This window comes from Clinocottus analis, unplaced genomic scaffold, assembly GCF_023055335.1.
Source record: "Clinocottus analis isolate CAN_PGR_092001 unplaced genomic scaffold, fCliAna1.0.p SCAF_14, whole genome shotgun sequence".
NCBI lineage: Eukaryota > Metazoa > Chordata > Actinopteri > Perciformes > Cottidae > Clinocottus > Clinocottus analis.
Genome location: NW_027175865.1, coordinates 16,537,131 through 16,552,972, shown reverse-complemented (window position 1 = coordinate 16,552,972; position 15,842 = coordinate 16,537,131).

The window sequence follows — 15,842 nt, the reverse complement described above, 5'->3', positions numbered from 1 at the left end:
ACACCCGACTTTGCTAAAGATGATCTTTGCCTGAGTCGTATTGCAGAGTCAATCTAGATAAAACGAAAAATTGCTTCAAAGTAACAAAATATACAATTCCTCAGTGAAAAGACTAATAACACGACATCTACGACGGGTCTGGACCGTGTGAGTGTCTGGTGAGTCTCACCCTGTGCAGCATTCAGGCTCTCCGGGAGGCGTCGATGCTCCCTGAGGTACAGGTAACTTGATTTGTTTAGCTCCTATTCCCTGACAAACAGGTCACGATGACCCGAACTACTTAACCAATCGTCTCTGTTAGGGAAACAGGACCAAGGCAGCAAGGACTCAAAAGCAGACACACAAGGCGAAGTAGTTTGTTGCAAAAACAAGGTTTACTCTGGCGAAACTCACAACAACAAGACGACATCGAAAGACACACTGGTTCAGGAAAGAGAGTAGACACAGACAACACACACAAGGTAAGGAGACACAGGTGGAAACAATGAGGGCGGGGCTTGCAACCACACATGAGGCTGGCACACGAGGAGGGAGGAGCCTGGAAGCAGAGACAAGGTGAGTGACAGTCAACACAACAGACACACACAGTGAACACAGAACTACCCAGGAGGTCTGGAAGTAACAGTCTGTGCCTTAACCAGCTACGCGAGGCGAGTGTTGCCATGAAGAGCAGTGAGATTCATAGTTACGCACCTGGACCAACATCTGAAATGTTTTTGGACACCTCAAAAAGTAACGCTGGAGATGAACCATCAAGCATTAAGTATGTTTGTTTTTTTTAAACATCCCCTTTCTATCAAAAGCAAAGGTTGAGGAAATAAAAAAAGAAACATGGATACAATGTTTTTCTGTTATTACTTTACAACTAAACTGACTGCCTGGACCTCGTGGTCACAGTACTGCGTGATCGATTGCCTCTGTTTGCACTGTGCAGTGCTATTTTCACACTTGTATGCAGAAAGTTATAAAACTTTGGTTAAATTTAAACCCTGTTACTCACGGCGGCCTGCACACAAAAACAGATTGCCGAGCTTTAAACAGATGAGAAGGCACTCTGATGATGAAAAACTCACAGACGCCTCACATGGAGCCAAGTGAGGATGCTATCCTAAAATAGCTTCGCGATGACGCGGCATGGCAGCAGTGTGTTTTTTTTTCGCGGTGTCACCGTCAGCCGTTTGCCAAATTAGGGGAGAATCACCAGCGACTCGCGAGGTTGCATAAAGCCTGTTACATAAGAGCAGCCCTGGGCAGGACTGCAGACACAGGTCACTGGCTGTTATTTTATAGAATTATACATGTGATTGAAGTGTGTTTTCTATTACGTAAGGCCAAACCCAATTAACCCTGGTAAGGGGGTTTAAGCGCCTCTATTTAGGGTAATAAAATCATATAAACGTGTTGAGATAACTCCCAGAAATAAGATCTTGAGTCCTAAATAACATCGTGGATCTTTAATTAAAAAAGAAAAAAACACCTGAGGCCAATTCAAAGATCGGTAACTGTGTTTAAGCCCCTTATTAGGTCTATTCCTGTGTCTGTGCCGACTGCAGCACACAGGTGCTTACAAAGGCTTAAGGAGCTGAACCGCTCTAAGTGACCAAAACATTGAGTGTGTATTAGTAGGAGTGTGTGTGTGTGTGTGTGTGTGTGTGTGTGTGTGTGTGTGTGTGTGTGTGTGTGTGTGTGTGTGTGTGTGTGTGTGTGTGTGTGTGTGTGCAGTCAGGCTCACACACTGACATTCAAAGAGAGCAGAAGGCCAGATGACACATTATGAACCCGTCTGCGTCATTTACCCTCCACACAGTCTGACTGTCTTCACTGCACTCAATCTGTGCCTCTCTCACACACACACACACACACACACACACACACACACACTTACGCATGTTCTCATTAGCTAGAAATTATAGGTTAGAGAGTATACATGCGTACATACAGGCCTACTCTTCAGATGGAGTGTGACTGCTTTCCATAATTAACACATATAGCAGGCATGTGCACACAAGCCCATCAATCAACATGAACGTTATCTCACCAACACCCTGGTAAGGGTGATATGGCACCCATGTTCACGCTCACAGACACACACACACACACACACACACACACACACACACTAAACTAATCACGCAGAAATTATAGTCCAAGCCCTCTCAATAAGTGTGAGTGTCGTTATGATGAACAGAAGAGTGCAAATGTGTTTTGTGTGTTTGCTGGCTGCACTTTCACGTGTATAAAATCCACACAACCAATTCATGTGCGGCACACGTAGTCATGAGCCAGAACGGGTGACGTGGTATAAATAGCAACAACCTGCATGTATGGAGGAGTTCTGGGTAGATGTGTGAGAGTGTGTGTGTGTGTGTGTGTGTGTGTGTGTGTGTGTGTGTGTGTGTGTGTGACGGATATAATGTGGTATCTATCATACCTCATCTCTTCCCGAGCAGCATCTGTAAGGTATAATTCTGTTTACCTCCATTACAGAGCAAACTCCCAGAGGTGTTCTCTCTAAAAAGACTCATTGGAAATGTGATTTGGGTCCAACAAACACACACACACACACACACACACACACACACACACACACACGCTCCACAAACTCAATGTGTCCAGTCACCGGCTCACAGAGGGAAAGGCCGCAGGTGGTCCATTATTTTTTAGGTGGCTGAGTTCAAAAGCATCGAGGGAGTCTGAGGTTCACAGCGGAGGCTGCAGTGGAGCTGTGGACCCTCACATGTCTCGCTTTAATGTTGTCACATCAGATGCAACCAGATGGCTGTGTGTGGTCCGTTTGTTCTGTATTTATGTCTGTATTTCTGTTTGTGGCAGTCCGGCCATCTTTTTTGTCAGCATCCATATCGGAATTTCAATCGACTGAGTACAGTTCGGCTGACTTTTTATTCACCTTTCATTAAATGAGAGGATTAAAAGCCATCTCATATCTGACCTCTAAACATGACGCTACGTTAGCTTATGTTAGCATGAAGAGAAAGAGGGCGTCCAGCACATAAGGCTCCAGATTAAATAAGCGAGATATCTTCAGAGGAGCTGGCTTATATGACTCTGCTCACCCTTTGACTTTTCCTCTCGCATCACAAGGAGTTCAACTTTTGTGGTTTCGAGTAAACGTCTTTTTTGGAAACTATTTGGATGAGTTGTGTTTATATCCAGGATCCCTAACTGTTAATCCAGCGCCATCATCAGGACAAAATGTCCCTGCATTTGATGTATGACCCGCATCATCAGCATCAAGTGAACTTCATAATGAGTGCTAATCATTAAATGTTAGCATGCTAACGAGCTAAAATAAGACAATGAACGTCGCCTGCTATACAGCAGCATGTTAGCATGTTAGCATGCCGCTAGCGTGGCTGTAGTTATTTCATTAAATATTTCATGTGTGTTCATTGGTTTGAAAGTTGCAGCAGAATTTGTCAGAAATAGGGCTGCACAAATAATCAAATATTAAATGAACATGACCCACTGCAATATTAACGTTTGAAATGTCTGCTCCGCTCAAACAAAACACCGCTGCATAGCAGATCAAACGCTTCCTCGACTAAAACTCCTATTTTGATGCAATGCTTGCGAAGCGACATGGAAGTGAAAGCAGCGCTCTGTTGATTAAAAAGCAAAAGAAAGCAAATAAATAATCGAAAGAAATAACCGTGATCTCAATATAATCAGAATCATCTTTAATGGCAATGTACATTTTCACATGCATGGAATTTGACGCCGGATTGTGCGCTTCGTACTTCTTTTCAATGCAGTAACAGTGATTACTGTCATAACCGTACAGACGGAGGACTGGTTACCTTCAGTTGGTGGTTCAGATTGCTCCTGGGTATAGCTTGTACTCTGATGTATTTTTTTCACAGGCTGATCATCCTGCAGGCCTGTTGGTGTCAGATGAAAGCTGTGAGCTGCATCAGCTAAAGGTAAAAGAAGAGGGTCTGTGACCAGGAAGTTCAAGGTGTGGAATAAATTCTCCCCTCCCTCGACAGCCGTAATCAAGGTGCCCTTGTGTAAAACACTAACACCATCCTTCTGTGGTACAAGTAGAAGACAGTACTAATACTACAGAGCTGCTAATGTGAGTGAGAGTGGCTGTGAATGTGAAGTGGTCTGTTGGAAAGCAGTGTGCATTATAAATCTCCAAACAGCGACACAGGAGTTCTGCTGGCTACAATTAGCTTCACTAAAGCCAGTGCCAATGGTAGTGAAACTAATACTAAAATGAGGTGAAGAAGGTTTGCTGTAATTTACAATGATCAGCTGTATATTATACAGACAGGACGAATCCCAGGCAAAGATCCCCCCGCCCCTCCCCACACAACCCATGCAGTTGGACTCAGTTTTATTATTCCAGGAAGCTCTGCGACACACACTTCCAGCACTGGTTGACATTTTCCTAGAGCGTGAATTCATGACGTCACCGTCTAATCCATCTTTATCCCGTCCTATTCCTGTCAGGTGAACAGCACGGAGTAAAGCAGTGAGGATGACCCGTGCTTCTAAATAAAGACGCAGAACCTTTAGCAAGTCTTTACATAGACGTCGTGTCGTTTGTGAGGATTTTCTGAGAGTATCATCACACATGTCCAAGCTTTTTCCAGGTCTGCCAGCCTGTAAGCACCTCAAAGAGACACAATGTGATGGATCTTTTATTTGGGGATTGTGGTAGAGAAGCCAACCAATATTTAAAAAAAAGCAGCAGCTGCAAGTTGATAGAAAGGGTAACTTCTAAAAAAAAAAAGGCCTTTGAAGTGATTGAGTGATGAATATGTATAAAAAGATGTATTCGTGCACGCATGCCCTTTTGTGCTTGGGTGTGAATACAAGTGTGATATTTGAGAGGATTGCACTTGTAGTCCTGACTCTGAAGGAGGCAGAGAGTCAGATGAGTGCTTAGAAAACCTGCGTTCACTGCAACACAGTCTCTGCACGCATGAGAATTAAAACCTGTAAACACAGACAGATTATTTGTCTTAAACAAGCTTATGGACGTGGACAAGAAAAAGCCAGACATCCTCAGCGCACTGGTGGTTTTCATTGTGTGGCGGCACGAGGAGGGAGAAAGTGGGCTGAGGGGAAAGAGAGATGAAGGCAGAGGAGCTGAAAAATGTTATGCAAAGCTGCTCTGTCTTTGGCGAGGGATTAGTCTGTCGTCGAAGACGCGGGTTTAAGTCCAAGATATCACATGAGAATTATTATAAGGGTGAAAAGATTGATGCACAAAGGTCTCCGACACATTTTCAATGTCTGTGGGAAAGAGGAATGATTGCTGATCTGACACGTAAAGCCTTGACCTCAACAGCTCGCTGATGCGTCAGAGGAACCTTTAGCGGGATAATGACTATTTTCCAGCAATCACAGTGCGTCGTGGCCGATGACATCAGCAGCCTTTCATGTTCTACCAAATGAAAGTGTTGGTCTTTGTTGTTTTATACGTGTGTTTCAGATGAAGAATCCCGCATCCCCTTGGCTCAACTCTTGAAGTGATCATTCTGGAGATATGTCCCAGACGTATGGAGGATCTGATCATCATCCTCATGGCACAAATTGGGTATCGGTACTCGTTACCTTTGTGGCAACGCCTAAAATAACCCAGTCCCAGGTAGTATGCAACCTTTAAAGTTAAACGATAGCTGCAATCAATCCTTTTTGGGCCCAGATCTAGAAAGCCGAGTCCTTCTTCTGCAGCGAAGATAACCTGACTTTCAGTCCTCTGAAAGGGTCAAATGCTGGAGCCTACATTTCCCATAATGCAAAAACAGTAGTGTTTTTATGAGATCGCGCTGGCCCTGCACATCTTGTTAAAAGTCCGCCACCATGACCCCAGTTTGCAACGCAGGCTTCCTGTTATAAATTTGTCTCATATAATGATGCGGGTTGTTTTATCCCGACGAACCCTAATACCTCTCATGACCAGGGAACGAGCCTTGGTGTGAAAAGGAGACATAAAGTGAGGTTTCTGGATCTTTGCTAATTGGGACAGAAGCTTCTTTTTCCACATGGACTTCCCTTCTACCCCCTTATTTCTCTCGTCTCCCTTAATTTCTTCTGCCCTGACCAGACAAATCGCTGACGATGTAGGAAAGTCAGCAGTTTAGCTCTCAGTCTAAATTTGGCGAGCTCACAACAGTGCACTTTAAAATAACCCCCTCCAATCCCTCCCACCCACCTCTACCCGAACACTCCAGGGACCGAAGCACAGACAAAGCAATTATAAATCCCCGATGTTGTAATAATTCCCTAACGTCACACAGGTAGAGCTGTCAGTCGCACACGTGCGGTCACAGATGTGTGGACAGCCGCCGAGCCTGACTTTAATGCGTCGTGGTGCATAACGTGCAGCAGGCACGTGAAGAACTTTCAGTCTGTCTGGAAGGATTGTTTCAGACGTGCATCGTTACTTTAAGCAGACGTTGTAGCTTCTCGCTGCTGCTTTGCTAGTTCACAGGCATTGTGTTCTCTAAACCCGGAGGAGACACTTTCACCACCACAGGAGAAATTGTCGTCCTTTCAACCATTTACAACACTCAAACCCACGCAAACTTAACTTATTCATGAAGCTGACTGAGTGCATTCTCTCTCAAAAGTGTTTGGTTTGGGGCTCGGAAAGGTGAAAATATTGCAACTTCCATGAGAAAAATCCTAAATATTTGATGACCCTGTCTTGGCAGGTTTTTCTCAGGTCTAATGAATTCGCCGCTGCGCTCGCAGAGGTTCCTTTAGGACGGCACGAACCTTCATGTCCGTAAGTAACGCTGGCCTAACATTCGGATTATGTCTCAAAATGGGTCCAAGAACCGCAGCGTCCCAGCTGTGAGTCGAGAGAGGAAGGCCAGTGTTGCCGCTGCCGCTCTGCCGCTGAGCCGCTCGCCCCGTGAGCACACGTTAACAGCGTCTACATTTGACGGTTGAGGCTCAACCAGGCGTTTATGCACTGACTGACCGAAAAAGCGGCTTTTACTCCGTGCACAAGCTCGCTCTGGCTCCAGCGCGATAGTGCGTGGTGTGTGTTTGGATGAACAGCAGGGGGTCGGAGGGCGAAGCGCAGCCGCCGTGAAGGTAACACGCTGCAGGATTTAGGTGTTCGGTGGCGCTGAGGGCTCGTCGGCCTCCAAAAAAATAAAACCGCTATGTGACATGCTGATAGCGGCAGCGTTTCCTCCCTCGGCTGCTACGTTTCTGGCTGACTGGGTGTGATTCCAGGCTAAGCGCTGCTTGGTTGTGTGTCCTACCCAAAACACTCCAGTGGCTTCCAAGAGACTATTTCTACAGCAGGGCTGATTGGAGTAGTGAGTGAGGAGTCAGCGGTCAATCGACAGCAGTATCAAACAGGCGATGACAAGTGTTTTTGAGAAAGTGGGAATCATGGAGACAGTGAAGACATTTAAGCCCTCACCCGAACCCCTAATCCTGTTTATTGTTTGAGTTGTGTTTGGAGGTTGTACAGGGGGATGATATGTTATTGTAGCTCTGGTTTTTAAGTTTAATTTGATAGGTAACATGTTTTTGGGGGGGATTCATATCATGTTTTTTTCTCGACTTGTACGCAGACCATCCATCCACATTAATTTAATTGCAAAGACATTTTTGGGCTGTTTAAAACTGCTATAATGCTTCGGTCTTGGCTACTTAACATACAGACATATTCAAACATCAAACTAAAATCTTTTTTGTCGGAGACAACAGATATCTGCATGATCACATCGTATTGTTACCCACGATGAATTTCACAATGTTTCCAGTTCAAAAAGTGTTTGTTTTTTTGGAAATGGAAATTAAACTTGTTAATGTTGCTGTAAAGTGGAGCCTCTGAGCCCGTGAGCAAACAGTTGGACCTCTTCTATAATCATTAGGACTTTGACGAATCCTGCCAGAACATCGTATGATCAAAAGTCGTTTATCAAGCCGCGTGGGCAAACACCGGTGTGATCCTCCCACCGCAGATCAGGAAAAGAAAGCCGGCGCTGACGAAGGCACGAGCCAGAAGAAGGGCAGGAAAGAAGAGAGTGGGAGATGAGGGGTGATTGTGCTTCTTTTGTCAATTCACTACTTTAGAAAAAGTCAAGTGTAGGCAGCGGGGAGGTTTCAGGGCAGTGTGGGTTTGAGTCATCCGTGGCGGAGGTGTGTGTGTTTGAGTGTGTGGGCATCACGGCAAAAACTGCCTCCGACCGGATCCGATATCGCACGTAATTGTTTGGAGGATCCAGGGAAAGGGAACAAAGTGAGTCGTGTTCATCAGATTACAGCAGCTCTCTCTGCAACACTGTAATTTCCTCCGCGGGTTTATTGGTCGTGTTTGCACCAATTTCCTGTGGCTTTTTTTTAAAATGCAGACCTTATAGTCTCTCATATGACATATTTTTGGTGTGCGCTGAACCGTTTGTCAGAGAAAGCACACGTCTGTCCTAAATGTCTGTTAGCGCACTGAAAGCATTGTTAGCTCGTAAAACATGTTTGATGATTCAGGCTCGGGACGGGCAGGTGTATGTCAATCCAGTTAAATCTATTTGGGATAGCCCAAAAATCACAAATTTGCCTCAGAGAGCTTAACAATCTGTACACGTATAAATTACATCCTCGGTTCTGGGACCCTCACATGGGTTCAGGAAAAACTCCACGCAAAAAAAACTTTAACGGGGAGAAAAAAAAGGGCGGAAACCTTCGGGAGAGCGACGGGAAGATCCCTCTTCTCAAATGGACAGAAGCAATACATGTCATGTGTGCAGGTCGAGGCTTTTTTACTGCAATACAAACTCATCCACTTCATAACAAGACACTCAGAGAAAACTACACCGGAAGAGTGACGACTGGAAGGCGGATGAGTAAAGAAAACTCAGGACTTTCAACCAAGAAGCAGTTGTGAGAGACCGGTGTTGGGTTATTTGTTTTTCTTACTTATAATACCTTCTATTTTTAGCCCTAGCATGATTTTTCCTCGACCAAACAAAGTGGTGTTGTTGCCTAAATCACACAGAGCCTCATAGCTGCCCAGAACGTGACAAGATGAGATGAAGAACGTGTTGCTTTGAGTTGAAAGAGAGCGGAAGTGGTGGGCATTTAGTTGTGATGGTAAAGGTTAGGCTAAGGGGATGTGGTACACTGTACGTCAGCCAGTGTCCTCACAAGAATAGAAGAGGGTTGTGTGGTGTTGTGTGTTGGTGCAGTGTGTGTATAAACAGAATCAGAGAGTAGCTTTAGAGCTGCTAGTGGTGTTTTATGATGTTGGTGTCATGTAGTCTCCCCCCCAGCTAGACTTTGAATTAGACTACTGTGAGACCCCACCCGGTCCCAACACACACACACACACACACACACACACACACACACACACACACACACACACACACACACACACACACACACACACAGCGGGGAGTTCACCCTTACAGTCGTCAGGCCGCAGTGGGATCAAACAGTTCGCAGTGACTGTGCATGCAAAATGCACACAAAAAAATACACACATGCTCACGCACTGAAAAGGCAGACGAAAAAATGTATGCATTCAAAACAGCTCAGAATCCACACACACGCACATACACATGCACACACACACACACACACACACACACCAATCCATACGGTCCAGACAGTGATTAATGAGCTTTTGTTGTTGCTGTGTAACACCACATCTGCTGCCACGGGGACTTCAGCACGAGCCGGAAACAATATGGCCCATTTGGCCCATTATACAGTGGCCAGTCGGACGGAAACACACACACACACACACACACACACACACACACACACAGACTTCTGCCCTCATTATGCTGGTGGCAACCTCATTTTGTTCCAAACCACCCCCTCTCCTAACACACAGACACACACGACCCCTGCGAACACACATATGCCCATTATACATATCACCAGCATCCCTAAGAACTCCCAGAATGCTTCATTCAGGGTTTCGACACACACTCCCCTCTGGTTGCGACCTGCTGATGGTCAACAAACACTGCTGGACCAAAACTGGAATATTTGTCCCTTTTTCATGTTGCATTTCTGCAATAAAGGGTGTTGATAACATCTGAACTGATCAAATCAAGAGAGAAAGCATGAAATGTGAGCGCAGGATTACTTAAACCAGACAAATATGTATTTCTTTCCAGATCCTGTGGAGACACAATCACTTCTAGTGCCATAGAGTTTGCATTTTCCTCTCCAAGTCTTCTCCCTTTCTTGCATCCATGCAGCCCTCTTGACGTTTGGGTGTGTGTGTGTGGAGGGGGGGGGGGGGGGGGGGGGCTGGTGCTCAGCTGTGCGTTGGTGAGAAGTCTGTGCATGTGACCAGGTAACCTTGTGTGTGTGGTTGTGTGTGTGTGCTGCATGTTATTGGGGGGGGGGGGGGGCAGCTTGGCATTTATATGACGACCTCTGTGGAGGTCACATCAGAAGGCAGAAGTTGATGCCAAATGGCGAAACAAAGGCGAGGCGTGGCTGTGAGTTTTATGGAGCCTGGCGTGTGTGTGTGTGTGTGTGTGTGTGTGTGTGTGTGTGTGTGTGTGTGTGTGTGTGTGTGTGTGTGTGTGTGTGTGTGTGTGTGTGTGTGTGTGTGTGTCCATAGGGATAAAAGAGACACCCTGAGGATAATAAAAGGTTGTGTGTAGCAGCTGACTATAGGAGAAATTATTCAAGAAACAAATTAACATTTCACTCGACCACTTGGGACTCCGCCTCTTAATCTCATGTCGCTTCATAAAACGCTTCTGTTTCACTATTACAGACTATAATTCAGCTGCGATTCAACCTGCTCATTTAAAACGTTTTATTTTCTCAATGGATAGTGCACTTAATACACTCAGTGAAGCTGATTGTGTAATATGTCTTATTGTATATATGTTTCTCCTACTATTAGCATTCATAGCACTTTGTGTATCCTTTATTAAAATTGTAATTCACATTTGTCCTTTACGTTATTGTAATTCTGTGTGGAAGGAGGACCTGGCAGAATAAGGTTTCAATGTGGTCACCGGCGACTGTGGCTCAGTGTTAGCGTCCCAATTTTTCAATCAAACGGTCGGCGGTTCGAGCCCTGGCTCTGCTATCCATGTTGATGAGTCCTTGAGCAAGACACTGCTCCCCGTACATCTATTCATCATCTATCTGGTTAACAAAATGTCAGAAACTATCACGTTATTAGTCTTGAAGCCACCTGGCCACCGTCCTGCCCCTTGGACTTGAAGAGGAATGTCCGTTCTCCTTCTCTTCTATATTCTGATATGTTTAATAATAACAGACGGATTCCCACCACAAGACGTACCGCACTTGAAACAAAGAGACCGACAACAGCAAACACCGAGCGAAGCACAATTCCCCGCAGCGCTCGTCTTGATACCCTGAAAACACACACGGCCCCGGGGCCAAAACAGCCTCTGGCAAACAGCCGTTGTTGAAGAAGAAGAAAAAAAATGTGAGAATCTCCACCGATTGTCTTCCCACGCATTGTTCAAAAAAAAAGAGGAAGAACCATTTTGGGAGCTCTGCGGCGCCCGGAGGGAGCGCTGCACGAGGGTACGGTAAATCATAACTGAGTATGATGGCTCATTGACTTGTAATCATGCGGGGGGGGACGGAAATGATCGATTTCCTCTTTTCACTTCGTAATCAGCAAGGTGTAAACTTCATAGGGGTAAGGATAAGAGCTATACCCATGGTGCTTTGCTGTGCACGCCGGCAACACTCTCATGGAGACGGATACGCAGATATCAGACGTCTCACACGCTCATTTAACGACAAGAGAGAAGGAGCAGGGATGTCTGCACACTCAGATAATTAAACCACAGGGAAATTATAACAACACAGCCCCGTCCTCCCATCGCCGGCTCCATTTCTTTTCTCTCACTTCCTGTCTTGTTCACTATCCCGCTCTTACTGCTCGTCAGCCAATCCGCCCGGCTGCAGATGAAAATGGCGATCCTAAATCATTTTTAAAAAAAGGAGAGAAGAGCATGGCAAGTAGTTTTAATCCACAAAGCGTGGATGAAAACCATATTTCTCTTTGTCACCTTTTTATTTTTTTTGGCTCAGTAAAGCAAACGCTGCTGCTGATGCTCTGCTGCACGCGGCAGGTGGAGCAGCTCCGGACAGCAGATAGAATTTGGCTAATTTATAGTTTTCATTTAGCGCCTTTATCTCGCCATTACTGGTCATTACGCCCACACACACACACACACACACACACACACACACACACACACACACACACACACACACACACACACACACACACACACACACGTATAAACAAACACTGGCACCCCGGAGAGGGTCCCACAAGGTGTAACAGTCGTGCTGCTCAGCAGCCTTTTGTGTTGTGTGTCTCATTATTGTTTTCCACCACAATCCGGCTCCGCTCACCTCCGCAGCGGAGCTCCGTGGCATGACTCACGCTGTGTGCTTATGCATGCACGTACACGTGTGTGTGTGTGTGTGTTTGTTTGTGTGGGGATGGAGTTAATAGATGTACAGTGAGGGCCGCGTAGGAGTGTAACTCCTGATGTGATTCATATCTGAGCTCCGGCCTACTGTAGGATCAGCAACACAAATCAGCTGTGATGAGACAGAGCCTATCACCCCAACACTCACACACACACACACACACACACACACACACACACACACACACACACACACACACACACAGAAAAGGCCATTGTCCAGAGAGGAGAGAGAGAAAGAGTGGGTGATGGCTAATGGGAGGGGTGTTTCCATGGTGACCTGGGCGACAGAAGGGAGAGGGGGTCCGCCTCCTGACCTTCATCGAGGTGAGCGACGATCACAAAGCTGAGGCCGAGGCGGCCGGTGTCGTCACAATGAGCGAGGGGAGAGAGAGCGACCGGCAGCCGTGGAAGACCGTCATGGCTGCGGGCCTGCGAGAGCTTCAGTCTGAGGCACTTAGCATTAGCATCAGAAAGACATTATGCTAATAGGATCAAAGGCGGCAGCTCCCCTCCCCACACTTTTGTGTTTCCTGGGCGCGACCCAAGGGCAAGGGAGGATTTTACATTTCAACCGCCGTTCCAGCCCAGAGCATTTGCATGAAGATGAAATGAGGTAAAATAGAGTTAAATGTGACACATTACGCACAGACACGGAGAGGAAAAGGCTTGGAGGCAGGCGGGTAACACAAGCCCAACTCTGTACAAGAAACACGGGCAAGTCAAAGTGAAATCAAGACTTCTGCGTCAGGACAAGCCTGGCTCCAACTGAACTCTCAGTTACACTGAGAGGATTTCTTCCCAGACTACGGTTTGAAACCGTTTGAAACGTGAGGTTCAAACTGGAACAGAAGCTAAAAGAATCAAATAAAATACACAATGGCTTGGTTTAAAAGACAATGACATTCAACAAAAGCACACCATAAAGACTTGACTATGTTTTAGCATCAAAACTTCTACTTTTTGCTTTCAGCAGCAAAGTACTTGGTTCCCAGCAGTCTCCTGCGACGCATCCACCACTCTGACCTCCTCCCTTCGCTGACCTTCGCTGACCTTCGCTGACTCCTTTAAATGTTACTTGCGATTCCTCAAAAGCAAATTCCCCTTGAAACGTAATTCTCAATATAATTTATGTTGTCAGGGAACGCAATTTTTGAGGCGACAGGACTGTCCAGGGGTAGAAACACATTCTCCAAACCTCCAAAGTCTTGTTGGCGTTTGTAACGACAGTCCTGAGAATCCCAACCAGCGTGATAACCTCGCTCAACAGTTTTTTGCGGTTGACTTCATTTAAAGTGTTATCTTTCTTAATCCCCACCAGCTCAACGCTCTCTGCTGCGACTCTCCCGCATTCCTTGAGTTTCTTGTGGGCTCTTCGGTTGTTTTCCCTCTCGTTCTCCGTCTGTTTGGCTCTTCGTTCCACTCCTGCCGCCAAGCAACCTGCACACCTGCAATCCATCCTCCCATCCAGCTCCTGCGGTATTTCGGATGTGCGCTCGTTCCGGTCCGCCAGCGTGGTGGCGAGGCCGCGGCCGGAATAAAGAGCTTATGTAAAGTTCCTGCCTCGGCCTCGGCTTCATTACCTTCCTGTGATCCCGTGAGTCCTCTCTACCTGCTCCGCTGCAACGCACTCAGATTTCTCTTCCTCCAACCCCTCCAGGATTTCTAAAACAAGCTCGTTCAGCCGCTGTTGCCGCTCAGCTTCTGGGTCCGAGGTGCACACTGGCTCACACCTTTGCAGGTCAAGCGTCTCCCGGCGTGACGGACTGGTGTCACTGGTGTGATGCTCACGAACGGAGACGGAGCGAGGAGGCCCATGAGGAATGAAGGAAGACAGCTGGTCTAATGGACAGGGATGAAAACAGGACTTGAATATTCCACTTAGAAGTACTTTAAGGAGATTGTATTCAAGGAAAAGTACTTTAATAGAAGTACACAGCACTGATATGAGACATAATTAGGGTTGACTCTAACATGTCAGCATACTCACTTGGAATAGCGATAAAAGACAGCAATACTAGAATATAGAGTCAACAGTAAAACGGTAATAAAAACAGTAAAGAATGCACAATAACAACATGATTTATGCAGACACAATACAATTTATTTATGTTGCACTGTGTTGGTTTATAAGGGCAAGAGGTGACAATAAAGGTTGTTTTAAAAAGCTCGAGTTAAGTGTCTTTTTTGAGATGCAAGGCTGGATAAACTAAATGTATAGTTAGAACAGACATAAGCAAATCATATTTATTTAATATGCTTTATAAGAGGATCAGCTTTCTGGTTCCAGCACGCTTCCTGACCGGATTAATGTTTTCAGAGAATCCAATAAACTATTTAGAGGCCGCAGTGGCGACAGCTCACCTGATACCAAACATTCCTGCACGATGTGATACCTGCAGGACAAAGACGCCGCCGGCACTGCAGCGCATGCCTTTTGTTTTTGAAAAGCAATTTGTCGAGTGGCCCATTTACACCACGAAATTGGAGAACGGGGGGGCTCTCCTCGCAGACGAAATGAAACATCTCTCGATTCTGGCTGTTGCTGTGTTTACTCCACGCAGCGTGTTGCACGAACTCTGCTCTCCTGCAGTAAAGCACCCTTCAGGCCAATGAACATGACTAATACCGTTTTAAATAAAGGGAAAGAGAGCCCACCTCCACGTGTCCCAAAGCAACCACTGCAGCAAAGGACACAACAGGAGACAAACAAAAAGAAACGTCGGCCATTGAAAAAGACGTAAGAAAGAAACTAAAGGAAGATGATGTTTGTTCAAGGGCCTGAGAGCACAAAAAGTAAGAGGGAGAAAGACTCAGTCACCTTGGATGAGTCATCCAACACACCTCAGCACTTCATACTGAGACACATTTACAGCACAACTGTCTCTGTTTAGTCAAGCGTCACTACACACACACACACACACACACACACACAGAGTCAGAGAGTCACCCGGTTACAGTAATGTGAGGGTGAGCAGACACGACCCCAAACTGGACAAAAACAGCATTTCATTTCATTCCTCACCCCTCCGAATTGGCTTGTTATTGGATTGAAAGGGTGCCCTTGACCACCGCCACTGTGACTCGCTGCAGAGAGGATGTTCGTCATCTGGAGCCAGAGAAGCGTGGTCAAAGGGTAAAAATATGCCCGAAGAGAGGAGCAGAGGAATAGAGAAGTGGCTGAGGGCCAACGTTGTAGAAATGTTAAAAACGTGAGTGTTTTGCGGCCTCATGCCGTCATACTCGAGCAGTGGAAGAATGAAACGTATCGCTCCTCCTTTAAGACAAAGATGCTGTAACCCTTTTAAATATGTAATGATGACAATGCGCTAGTCCTTTTTTGTCTTATTTTTTTTAATGAATATGAAGGAAAATGTTCTTTGGCTAAAT